Source organism: Vicia villosa, unplaced genomic scaffold (assembly GCF_029867415.1).
Source record: "Vicia villosa cultivar HV-30 ecotype Madison, WI unplaced genomic scaffold, Vvil1.0 ctg.000364F_1_1, whole genome shotgun sequence".
In the NCBI taxonomy this organism is placed as follows: Eukaryota; Viridiplantae; Streptophyta; class Magnoliopsida; order Fabales; family Fabaceae; genus Vicia; species Vicia villosa.
The window spans coordinates 80,571-93,663 of record NW_026705165.1 but is presented as its reverse complement, the minus strand read 5'-3'; positions in this window follow the sequence as shown (position 1 = coordinate 93,663).

The following is a 13,093-nucleotide window of genomic DNA, read 5'->3' as shown; positions in this document are numbered from 1 at the left end:
CCTCAGCGATTGATATTATATTGTTTCATGTTTTATGAGTTTTTGCCTCAACAATTGATATTATATTGTTTCATGTTTTCTGAATTTTTGCCTTAACGATTGATATTATCTTTATGATATTTATTTCTTTTATATTTTAGTGTTGAACTGCACTTCTTTTATCAACTTTGAGAATTACTTCTTTTTTTTATAACAATTTTACAAACATTAAATTTATTTGATTTTAGAGAAACAAAATAAATTGCTTAATATAATTCGACTTAAAAGGATTACATTCAATTAATTCATTTTTTAAATCTTATTATTACCGACATAAAAAATATAAAAATACAATAGTTAGGAGAATAGTAAAAGGTTACAAAATTTAATTAAATATAATATCAAAAGGTTTTTTTTTTTAAAAAAAAAATAAGATACTTTATTACTTCAAAAAATCAATAAGTACAAGCAATCCTCAATCGGATCCAGCCACTATCCCGAAACCCTCAAATGACTAACAAATGACTAATTATAGATAAAACTCTAAACTATTATCCCTCTAACATTAGGATAGTTATATATTTCCTCATATTATTTTTATTCCACTCTCTGTATATAAGTCTATCTATAATTCTTTTTTCAACTATTTTGGTATCAACATTCTCACTAAAACTTTTGTTATTCCTAATCCTCCAAATTTCATATACCTCATTTAGGTCAAGCATGTATACATTGTTTACCCTCGGGCCTTTGAACACATAATCTTTCGTATCATCGTTTCTAATTGTGTAACTTTCTTTTGAAAACGATACAGAGTATCTTTTGTCGCACAATTGACTGATGCTAATAAGATTGTGTTTAAGGCCCTCAACTAGAAGGACGTCTGAGATAGTAGTAGAAGAGGGATTACCTACACTACCTTTTCCGAGTATTGCACCCATGTTGTTATCACCATAGGTCACAAATCCTTTCTTCTTAGCCATAAAGTCATAGAATAAGGATAAGTCACCCGTCATATGTCTTGAGCATTCGCTATCTAGAAACCATCTTCTCTCGGATGGCTCAAGACATTCCACCTACAAATTTAAACAAGGGAAATAGGTACCCAATTTTCATTGGGTCCTTGTGTGTGAGTGAAACAAAGGTTGCTCTTGGGAATCCATTTGAAAATGCCTTTTGGAACCAAAAATATCCAAAAGCGACATTTCCTAATGGTATGACCCCTTTTGCAAAAATATAGACATGTAGAGTTTGGATGGTCATTACATTTGCTCGATTGATCTTTTATCACATAAGTGTATCGTTGATATGGATTTATCATACTATTTTTTAAATGTGAACGATCAATGGCATATGTAACCTTAGGTAGTGAAGCCTTGTCTAATTTGGCTTTGATAGTTTTAACTTCTTTTTGCCAAATGTGACAAGTTTCACATCCTCCCCATCTAAACCAAGAACTCTTGTCATCTTCGCTTTTGTCTTTGATACTTTCAATCATAGATTCCTTGAGAGTTTTTACTTCCTTTTTGGAATCGGAAACTTTCTTCTCAAGGTAGTTAAAAATCTTTTTATTCGAAGCTAAGCGTTGAAAGGCTTCCTTAGCTTCATGATGTAAAGTATCAAAGGCATATTTTAATTCAAAATAAGACATAGAATCAACATTATTATATTTCTCATGACTTACAATCTTTTTCTTCTTTTGATGTGCCATGAGACATAGGTTGACCGTTTCCTTTTCATCACTCGAGCTTTCTTTGCTAGTTGAGTCACTATCACTCTCCCAAGCGATATAGGCTCTTCTTCCTTTTGTTTTCTTCTTTTGAGGTTTGCTCTTTGCCTTATCTTTATTAAGCAATGGGTACTCCGGCTTGTAATGACCCGGCTTACCACAATTGTAACAAGATCCTCTAGGTTTAGTTTTCTTACTCTCATCTTGCTTGTTAGGCTTTGCTTGACGTCTATAGTCGACTAGATTGTTATCCGAGTGTTTGATTTCATTCTTTCGAAGATACTTATTATACCTTCTTACGGACAAACCCATGTCTTCATTCGGGCTATCATCTTCGTCACTAGATTCACTATCACACGCATCTTTGGTGGATGACTTTGAACTTGAAGCCTTTAAGGCAATAGACTTCTTTTCGGTGTCCTTTGACTTCTCTTTCTTTTCTTTCTTTTCGTGCTTGTTTAGGTTCATGAGATCTTGCTCATGTTCTTCAAGCTTTCCAAATAGAGCCGTGAGATCCAATGTAGAGAGATTGTTGGCTTCTTTGATTGTCGTGACTTTAGGTTGTCATTCCCTACTAAGACATCTCAAAAATTTATTAGTAGCAACAGCATTGGGAGTAATATGTCCTAAAGTGTGTAAACGATTGATAATATGAGAAAATCTCTTTTGCATTTCCGCAATGGTTTCACCTTGCTTCATGTGAAAGAGATCAAACCCTTGCGTCAAAGTATTGATTCTAGCTAGCTTAACATCATTAGTTCTTTCATGGGCGACTTGTAATGCATCCCACATTGCCTTAGCCGTTTGGCAATCAATACACGAAAGTACTCATTAACCCCTAAGGAAGCTATAATCATGTTTCTAGCTTTCCAATCATACGCGTAATTCTTTTCATCTTTTTCATCCCATTGTGCTTCGGGTTTAGGTCTAGTAACGCCAGCATTGTTGGTTATGGTGATAGCCATAGGACTATTGACGATGACATCCCAGATTTTTCTATCAACGGAGTTGATATGAATGCACATACAGTCTTTCCAATAACTATAGTTTTCTCCGGTGAAAACAGGCGCTTTATTATATGCCCCTTTTTGACCGTTCTCCATTTTCTAAAAAGTTATATGCGAAGCACTAGATTAACCGGCGCTTGTGATACCACTTGTTAGACGACAGGGATGGTCTAGAGGGGGTGAATAGACCACCTTTTTCTGACTTAAGAAAATTCTAGATTTTGAAACGTGATTCCCCGGAATCAACTTTATCGTCTTTGAACGATCGAGTTATCGGGGACCGGATATGTGCACTAAACTAACCGGATGAAAATGGCGAAATTTGAATTACATTTTAACGAATTTATCAATTAACTAGCATACACACTTAAGTGAATTTTACTCACAATGAACCGTTTTACCAAAAATTGAATGTGTAATTTTATCGAACACTTGGTGAGCGATTTTCACCAAACTTCAATTTTTGCTCAACTATGGATTTTTACCGAAAACAAATATTGAAAAGATAAAACTAAGAACGATAAAGAACACAGGATTTGTTAAGACAGTTCCTCTATCGTCCTCGCAGGAATACGTCTGCCCCTAATTTCAAATGAAATTAGGAAAGTTTTATTTGATTACAAATTGTTCAACAAGGAAAGAGTTTACCAATCACCAACTACACACATGCAGTAAAATTGAATACAATTCTTTCCTTCCCTTGATTCAAGTAGAACCAAGTCAATGTCAATGATCTTCACCGATCAAGACCCCGATCCTTCCTTTTCAATCCTCCGGTTGTAGCAAATTTGATGAGCGAATCTTCAATCCCTCAATTCCTTATGCTCGGCTGAATTGATTCCAAAGCGAAGCGATCGTCAAAAACCTTCAAATCAAACCCTTGATGTAGAAGGAAAAATCCTAAGGTTTTATACAAGAAACACCCTCAACAATCTTCACTCGAACAAGACAATTGTCTACCGTCAAACCTTATCAACGCACGTTCCTTACTCCGATCGAAAAAGATTATTATGTGTGATTTTCGATCAATAAGCGAAAGGTTGAAGATGAGAAGAAGCTTGAGTATATCTTTCATGTTTCTTGTTAATTTGCTCGAGAATGATCAAATACAATATATACCACACCCTTTGCATTAGCCAATTAAACACAGCAGAAAACCAGTAAATTTAGCGAAAGGGCAACCTGTCCATCTGTGTAGGTCGACCTATTGCAGTCCAGCACTTGTTTTTGGATCAACCATGACACATGCGTCGACTTGTAGGGTCGGCGTGCGCATACCCGAGGTTTCCCCAAAATTTCATGCGTCGACCTGTAGGGTTGGCGTGCGCATACCTGAGGTTTCCCCAAAATTCCATGCGTCGACCTGAGCTAGCAATGCGTCGACGCATTCTGTTCCAACACAGAATTTTTCTTGAGTCTACCAGATAGGTCGATCTATAGCATATGTGCGTCGACCTATTGACTGAAATTTGCCAAAATTATATTTCCTTAATGCATCCACTTGATTCCTTTGTTTCCACATCAATTGTGTCAAGTTCACAATGTTTTGACATCATGAAAATACACATTTGCCCTCACATATTTTTCGCCCTTTGACAAATGCAGCTTGATTATCTCCAACTATTGAATAAATATATAAATATAATTAATAAATTTTTCAACTATTTTTTCCTATTTTGTAACTCTTATCATTTAATTATATTTATCCAGTCATCTTGATACAAATTTTAATTAACACTTAAATTATTTATTTATTTATTTTTATTATTATTTTTATTATTATATTTATAACTAAGTGTATATCGATATTGAATTATCATCATTTAATATTTTTTTTATTGATTTTATAGTCATAATAATAAATATAATAATATTTTTAAGTTTAAAATATTATATACAATAACAATAATATATTATTAGTCAACTGCGCAGCGCATGGGTTATATACTAGTTTAACTCTAAAAACGAGTTTTTTTATATAAAAACTAGTAGGAAACCCGTGCTGTCGCACGGGTCTGGTCGAGGTTTCACATTACATGTATCTAAATATCACTTGTAAAGTTTTTTATATAAATCAACCATATATATTTAACCAAAATGCAAATAAATTTTAGTCAATGTTAATCCCAAAAACATAATAGTTAACAATGAAAGAACTAATACATCAAATTATTTTAGCTCTTTAAGTAAAAACAATAAACACATGGATTCATATTACACGTATCAATGACTAAATTATTAAATATGACATCATATTTTTCAGTTAGATAACATTAATATATTTATAACTTATAATTATTTATCAAAATTTAATTGATGTGTTTGGAATATCAAACATAATATAACTTATTTTGTAGTTCATAAATATTCACGTAATTTCGATCAATAACCGATATCTCATAGATATATTCACATCTACCCGTCAATTAATTTTATAACTTCAAATATATAAAACAGTAACAAAAGAAATAGTTAAAAGATATACATTAAAATGATCTGTCAATCACTGGTATCTCATATATACGTTCACATCTACCCGTCAATTCAGATGAGTTAAGAAACCCCAGTTGAATTTATTAAATCTATTTGAGATATTAGTCAATTTTCCCAAGCGTAAAATGAATGACAACTCAGGTCAAATGTTTAAGAGTTTCTACATTTAATGTATATTATTATAATATAAAAAAATATAATTTTATAAGTTTAAAAAATATAATTTTAATTAAGAAATTAAACATAGTTAGAAAATACAATTTATTAAACCTATTTGAGATATTAGCTCATTTTTTTCAAACCTAAAATGTATGACATCTTCCGTCAAATATTAAAATGTATACTTAAAATATTTAAAAATTAAACAAATAATAAAATATGAGTATGTTAATAAAGTAATTAGATCTTGAATATGTACAATTATAAAAAAGTGAAATTTAAAACCTATGAATGGTAAATAATATATCTTTATTCTCGCATATTTAAAATAATCACATTAAGTAGTCTAATAAATATAAAATCTCAAATTTAAAATGCTTTGTAACTTATTCCCGATTATAAAAACAATCGTAGATTATTCAATTTATAAAATTGACTATATTAATAAATTTTTATCTTTTATCATTATTTTTTATGATTGTCATTTATCATTAAATTTTCGTGACTACCGAGTAACATATTTTTAACATGATTACAATTATAAAGTTAATTTGAAAAAATTCTGAGAAATTTTAGTTATTTAATAAGTTTACAAAAATTACAAAATCTCAATTGATTTTGATTTGTTTTATTAACCTTTCTATAAAAGTCTCAATAATTTCAAAATATATTTTATCTCAAATAAGGATCTAAATAATTACAAAATAATTTTTATTCTTATATTTTTATAATGAAAAACTAAATATATAACTTTAGAATAAAAAAAGTTATAAGTTATAGTAACTATACTACATAACGTTTATATTTATTACTATATAACGTTTTAGTAATTATAATTTAAAGTTATTAAAATTTTATAAATTAATTCAACCGCCATGTCAATATTTAACGACTCATACTTTACAGTAATTTTTATTTGTTTTATCATTCAATCAATTATAATTATTACATCCACATTCACGCTGACATTTATTGTAAAATTAATTGACTAATAAATAGTTGTATACCAAAAAAAATCAATAATAAATTATCTTAAATTCTAATAACAAAAAATCAACAATACATTATATTAAATTTCCTTAAATAAAATACTCATTAATTTTGCACTATTTAGTATTAAAAACACGGAAAAATAATTGCTAATAAGTAATATAAAAAATATAAAAAAATCTTCCAAATATACACTAAACACGTTGTAATTGTCTTTTGATATCTAAATTCATCTAAAAAATATTTGCATCACATTATCAAATCATAATGATTTATAATGACATCAAATTTTGATAATGATTTATAATGATTTATTTAGGAAAAAGAGATTTTAAATGTAACTTTAAAAAGGTATTGAAACATCGTATAATATATTAACAAAATTAGCAAAAGTTAAAGATTTCCCGTGTAACCTTTCAAATTAATTGAGGAATAAAAGTTAGTTTTAATAGTTATAATAGATTTCCATTTTTATTGTTTCAAAAATGTTATATAATAAATAAAGAAAAAATTAAAGGAAGAGAAAATAAATTATTTTGAGAAAAAAAAAGTTTTAACATATAAAAATAAGGATTTTGAAAAAATATTAATTAAAATAAAATAAGTATTGTATTGATGTGCTAATATAATCAAGCGAAGATCTAATTATTAACATTTGATATTATAAAAAAATTAAATAATTTGTTTATATTAATTATTATGAGTACTAATTTAAATACACATTATATATTAATGATTGATATTATATATTAAGATTTGATACTCCTACATTTTATTAATACATAATATTTATGTGTCATAAGTTGTCTTTAACTCGTATCATAAGTTGTCTTTAACTCGTTTGATGTCATGAAGAAATTGTCTTCAACAAACATTCAACTATATTGAATCCAAATATAAATATTTTTCGGCCAATTTTTTTAAAAATACAAATATTTTTTTAATCATATACATAATGAAATAAAATATCAAAGATCTGCAACAAAAGTTATTGGTGCTATTTATATTTATAAATATTTAAAAAAAAATCTTTATAGATAAATTTAAGCAGCAATGTTTGACAACAAAAGAAATAATGGCAGAGTATAACATTTGATGACTAAAACTAATAATTTTAAAAAGTGAAATCAATATTAACAGTAAATTCTCAATATTAAAATTTGTTAACAAATAGAAAAATCAATCTTCTAATTTTGAAAATGAACCAATGAAATTTATGAACAAACTTTTCCAAATTTGATTCATCCACTATCCTCTTGCACTTTCTCCATCATTCTTGCTCCTTTAATAACTCTAAAATTATTCAATCAATTGTGTTCTAGCAAAAGTATCCATTGATCCTGACATTTGTATACCTGCTACCATTGCAGAACATCAGCTCTAATTAAAAAGGAGGAGAGTTAAAAGGTATTGAGAAACAATATCCAGCAATGTAAATTCAATTGTGCTTTGAAGAATATAATCTAATGCTTCTTCAACTATTTCCTCTATCGCATATGATTTGCTTGGAAAAACCTGTAAAAACTGTTAAATGATTGGTTTAAACATTATCAGTATCAATATATATATCCACTTGCATGCCAATTTATATCCAAAAACAACCCCAAACTAAACCCTAAATCTCTTTAACTAACCCAAAATCTACTGACCAATCAAAATTAATTGAAAATTATTGATGAGAAGGGGAACCGAGAAACCAATGGAGAATTGCGAGAATGAGACTCTGTTTTGTTTGCTTTTGTTTCTGTTCGGTTTTGATGAGAGAGTAAGATGCATTTAATTGGTTTTGGGAAGAAGCAAATAGTATGGTTTGGTGAATCTGTAAAGAGACATTTGAGAAAGATGAAGAGGGAAAAATTATTTTTCTATTTAGACGATAAGGCTGGTGGAACAAAACCAAAAGAATTGAAATGGCTTTGGATATATCTGTTTAATTTTTGATCCAAGCAAAACATAAATAAGGCGTGGGATTCTATGTGACTTTTGGTTGTTCTATAATACATTAGTTGAGTAGAATATTAATTCAATTTTTTATTGAAAGTTGGAAAGTGGTTATTATTTTTATGGAGAAGTGAATTAGATTTTAATGTACTTTAACGATAAAATTAAATAATATAATAAAATAATATATAATAACAATTATAAAAAGGAAAAACCAAAAAAATAAAAATGAAATCTACCAATCAATATGTGACACATCAAACAACATTTAATGTCAAATAAATATAATTGATTTATTCTTCAAAATGACCAATATAGCCATAGAATATGAACGGTTTTAGTTGTTTAATCAGACGGCTTAAAATGTAATCATCATGTACTTTACTTAATAATCTTATTCTATAGTCTATTGCAATTTTAAATTAGTGCATGATAATATTTTTTAAGTCCTTGTTGATATGTATGCAATATATTTGTACCAAAATAAGTTTGTGATGTTATAATTAAGAAAATTTAATTTAAGTATAAATGTTATTTTTGGATTAATATAAACCACTCAATTTATTTACATTAAAAGTGATAATATATTTAATAATAGTATATATATATATATATATATATATATATATATATATATATATATATATATATATATATATATATATATATATATACAGGGCCGGTCCCGACTTTTTAGAGGCCCTGGGCGAATAATAAAAATGGACTCTTAATAAAATCCAATTTATTTAAAAAGAACGGTAACTGGTAAATAACATCAACATATAAATTGAATCAATAAATTCCGGAGAAATGAAGTTGAACCGATAAAAAATAAAAATAAAAATTATTAGTAAATAAAAATAACATTTACATAAAAATAAAATTAATAAATTACATAAATAAAATTACCAAGTAAAAATTAAACAACAATAAGTATCATCTACCAATTAAAAGAAAAAGTTATTAATTTTTTTCTTTAATTTTGTTAATAAGAAACAATAGCTAATAATAATTAATTGAAAGGATACGTGAAAGAAAAAAAATACAATAATGTTTTTCTTACCTTAGAAATGGGTATTGAAAAGATATTTAATTTTGCTGGGTCTATTACTAATTGGGCTTATTGTTTGAACTAGGCTATATTAATACTAATATATTTTTTTTTGAGGCCCCTTGCATGTTAGAGGCCCTGGGCAGTAGGCCTGTTTGCCCTGCCTCAGGGCCGGCACTGTATATATATATATATATATATATAACTTCTACATGATTAAACGATACATTTACGTTTTAAAAAGTTATTTTTTTTTTTACGATTTACTTGTCATTCTTGTATCATTAACTATTTTATTTTAATTTTTAATATCAGTAATTCTCTTAAATTTTAATAACATTTAATTTAATTACTTTTTTCCATTCCTCTCAAATTTTAAATCTACTTAAAATCCATAATAATTTTCACTAATATCAATGGCTCCAACAATCATTTTGATCTTATAGTGATTAATTAATGTAATAATTAGGTGAATTCATTATATAAATAATAGAAATTAAGGTAAATTGAGAAATAAATTCTTAAAAGGGTTATTCAAAAATGAAATTGAATATTTGATTTACAAAATTTTTTCTTAGGACACCTTAACTTTATTTCAAATGATATTTCAGTCCTTTATCTTTTTTTTTTCTATTTTAATAATATGTTTTTACATATTAACACTATTATCATTTTTTGCATAATATTTTAAGAAATCTAAAATTCATATCAATTTATATACCATTCAAGAAAAGACTCTTAAACCACCAAAGAAAAATCTCTTTATTGTTTTTCAGGAAATGAAATCTTCAATAAATTCCAAAAATATTATTGTGTTTCCATGAAATAAAATCTTCAATCAATTCCAAAAATACAATCCTTTATTGGCAATCCTTCATGCCTACAAATTATTGGCCGTGTGCAAATCATAGGCTGGAAATGGCATTGCAATTGCTGCATAGGTTACTCAGTTTCAATCGGATGGAAATAGTAAAAATATTTAAAGTATATAATAGTTCAGAAGCAGGGCATCCAATATATTTATATGATCAAATTGTAATACTTTGAAATGGATCTCAGTTTCTTCGTAAAGTTAATTTCGACATATGCAAAGATATTATAATTTGTCATGAAAACCAAAATTACATTACTCTATGTGCTCACAATCTTAAATTGGACAAAATCTTTTTGAATTCTAAAATCCTTGTTTGGATGGATCCTTGCTTGTGTAACTCCATGCTCATTTTCTCACTTAACAAAAGAGGAAGAGAGACAAAATTTAGAAAATCAGACTAATTAAACCGATAAAAGAAAAACAACAAATGACAATGAAATTGGAATAAATATGTCGTGAAGTGGGAAAATTCTCTCTCTATTAAGCCAATGGTAAAACTAAGAATTTCAACCATTCAATAAAAAATCAAGCAACATTGAAGACTTAATCACCATCCAAAATCCTTACCTGGTTGAGAACATCGACATACCAAAATCGATGGCTTTCAAAGCCTCTTTTTCCTTCTTATTCGCAAACAAAATTAAAATTATCGGATTTAGATCTCTATGCATCACACCATGTTTATGGCACATCTGAAACAAACAACAAAATAAATAATTATAATTATATTGAACAATCACAACTCACTAAATCATCAATGCAAATGAAAAACAAATAATCAAAGCGTGGAACCTCCAACCACTACAGTGAATAATATCACGCTTAAAAAAAAAACAGAAATAATATTTGTTAGTAATAAGGCAGAACACAGTGTGTTTGAAGAACTTGTTACAGACCATATATGCTTACAATTAACTGCAATCTTCCAAAAATCCTTCGACTCATTGATGTCCTTCACAGAATCGATAGGGCGAGCCATGGGAATGCTTAAATAGTTGCAAGAAGAAAACATATTTCACTTGTTAAATCTCAAATCCTACATATTAATAGAAAACAAAAATGGAGAAGAAGGATCAAACCTGTAAAAGAGCAAGTGAATATTGGTATGCCATTGTTGGGGGTGATATATACCATGAGAATGAAAAATTTGAAACGCATAGAATACTGAAAGGGCATAAGTAATTGATTTTGGGTAGTGGAGGAATTGTATTTTTCCAACGCATAGAAAACATACGCGGTCAATGATGAATTAACTTTTAGGTTTAACCATTTATTTAATTTAACGTGAAGATTTGAAATGGAAGGAAAAAAATAATCTATTATTAAAAACAAATAATTAACAAAAAATAAGAGTCTGCCACATCAGCAGCAATAAATACCAAATCAATATTATTGTGTTATTTTGACAAAAGACTTTTATACCCGTGGAATAAGAAAAGATTTAGTTCATTTATCAGAAGGCTTTTACTGGAATTTCCAAGTACTATTACTTTTATATATTAATAATAGATGTTCTTATATGAATTGACAACAAAACTAATGTTTTCATATTAGAAAATTACATAGAAATTAAATGTGAATATTATTGTGTTTGCGTATAGAACTTCTGCAACGCATTGTAATGAAATAAATATGTTTGAATATACAACTCCTGCAATGCATTCTAATGAAATAATTATGTTGGAAATCTATTTTGTATACTGATACATGACTACTCAGAGACATCAGCAGCTTGCATCGGTGTTGAATTTGTTTGTTGAAAAATCTCTCTTTCATGTACCTTGGAGCGCCCATTCTTAAAGATAGACCCAAAATGTTTCATTTTCAGGATATTGCTGACAGGATAAAGAGTAAGTTATTGCCTTGGAAAGTCCAATTTTTGTCTATTCCATGTTAGTGCATACTATCAGGCCAGGCCCAAGGGGTAGGCGACTGAGACCACCGCCATGGCCTCCAAATTTGATTTTCTATTATTCGTGCTATACTACTCTAAACTTGCTGATTGTGTTTTAACAAATTGTAATGCGAAATGTGCATAACCTACCCCTACCGCAGCTTCGCCGTTTTATATTTTAATATGGACACATTTTAAAATTGATTTTTGGGAATTCATAAACAAAAAGTTCAAAACTAAATAAAAATAACAACTACCAAGAAAAAATAAATGATATAATATAAGCTTTACACATTGAACAAATTAAAATTCAATGCGAGAATAGGTAGCCAACAATAGACTGGTGTTATTTAAAATGAATTTTTTTCAATTTTAATTAGATAAAATAATTCTATTATTAGTTAAAATTATTAAATAAAATTGATTATAATAAATTAATCTGTAATTTAATTTTCAAAATATAAATATATTTTAAAAGTTATACTTCACCTTAGGCCTCAATACGCGTTGGGTCGGTCCTGATGCTAGCAATTTTATAATCCAGTGCTTCTATAGATTGCACATTAAAAGCAATTTCTAGTGTTAATACCTTTCTCTTTTTGATTCAACATTGATATTTAGGGTGGAAGAATCTTGCGATGGACAAGAAATTAGAGGCACAGAGACTGATTTTGTTTTTAGCTTTTCCATCTTCAATGTATATTCATTGTCCATCCTTTTCAAATCTAGAAGTTTGGTTGTTGTTACTTCTTTACAAACTTCCACACCTTGTCCTGAGATCTTCAACAAGTGTGCTACCACTCTAGTATAAGACCCACTAAAAGTTACTCCATCTGTCTCAACATAAGAGTCTTTTTAGTTAAAGAAATTTGTTTCAAAATAAGAGTTTTTTTACATGTAACATTAATTAATTTTTACGAACTTTACCATTCTTTACACTACTTTCAAACTATTATATTACATCATACTTACTTTT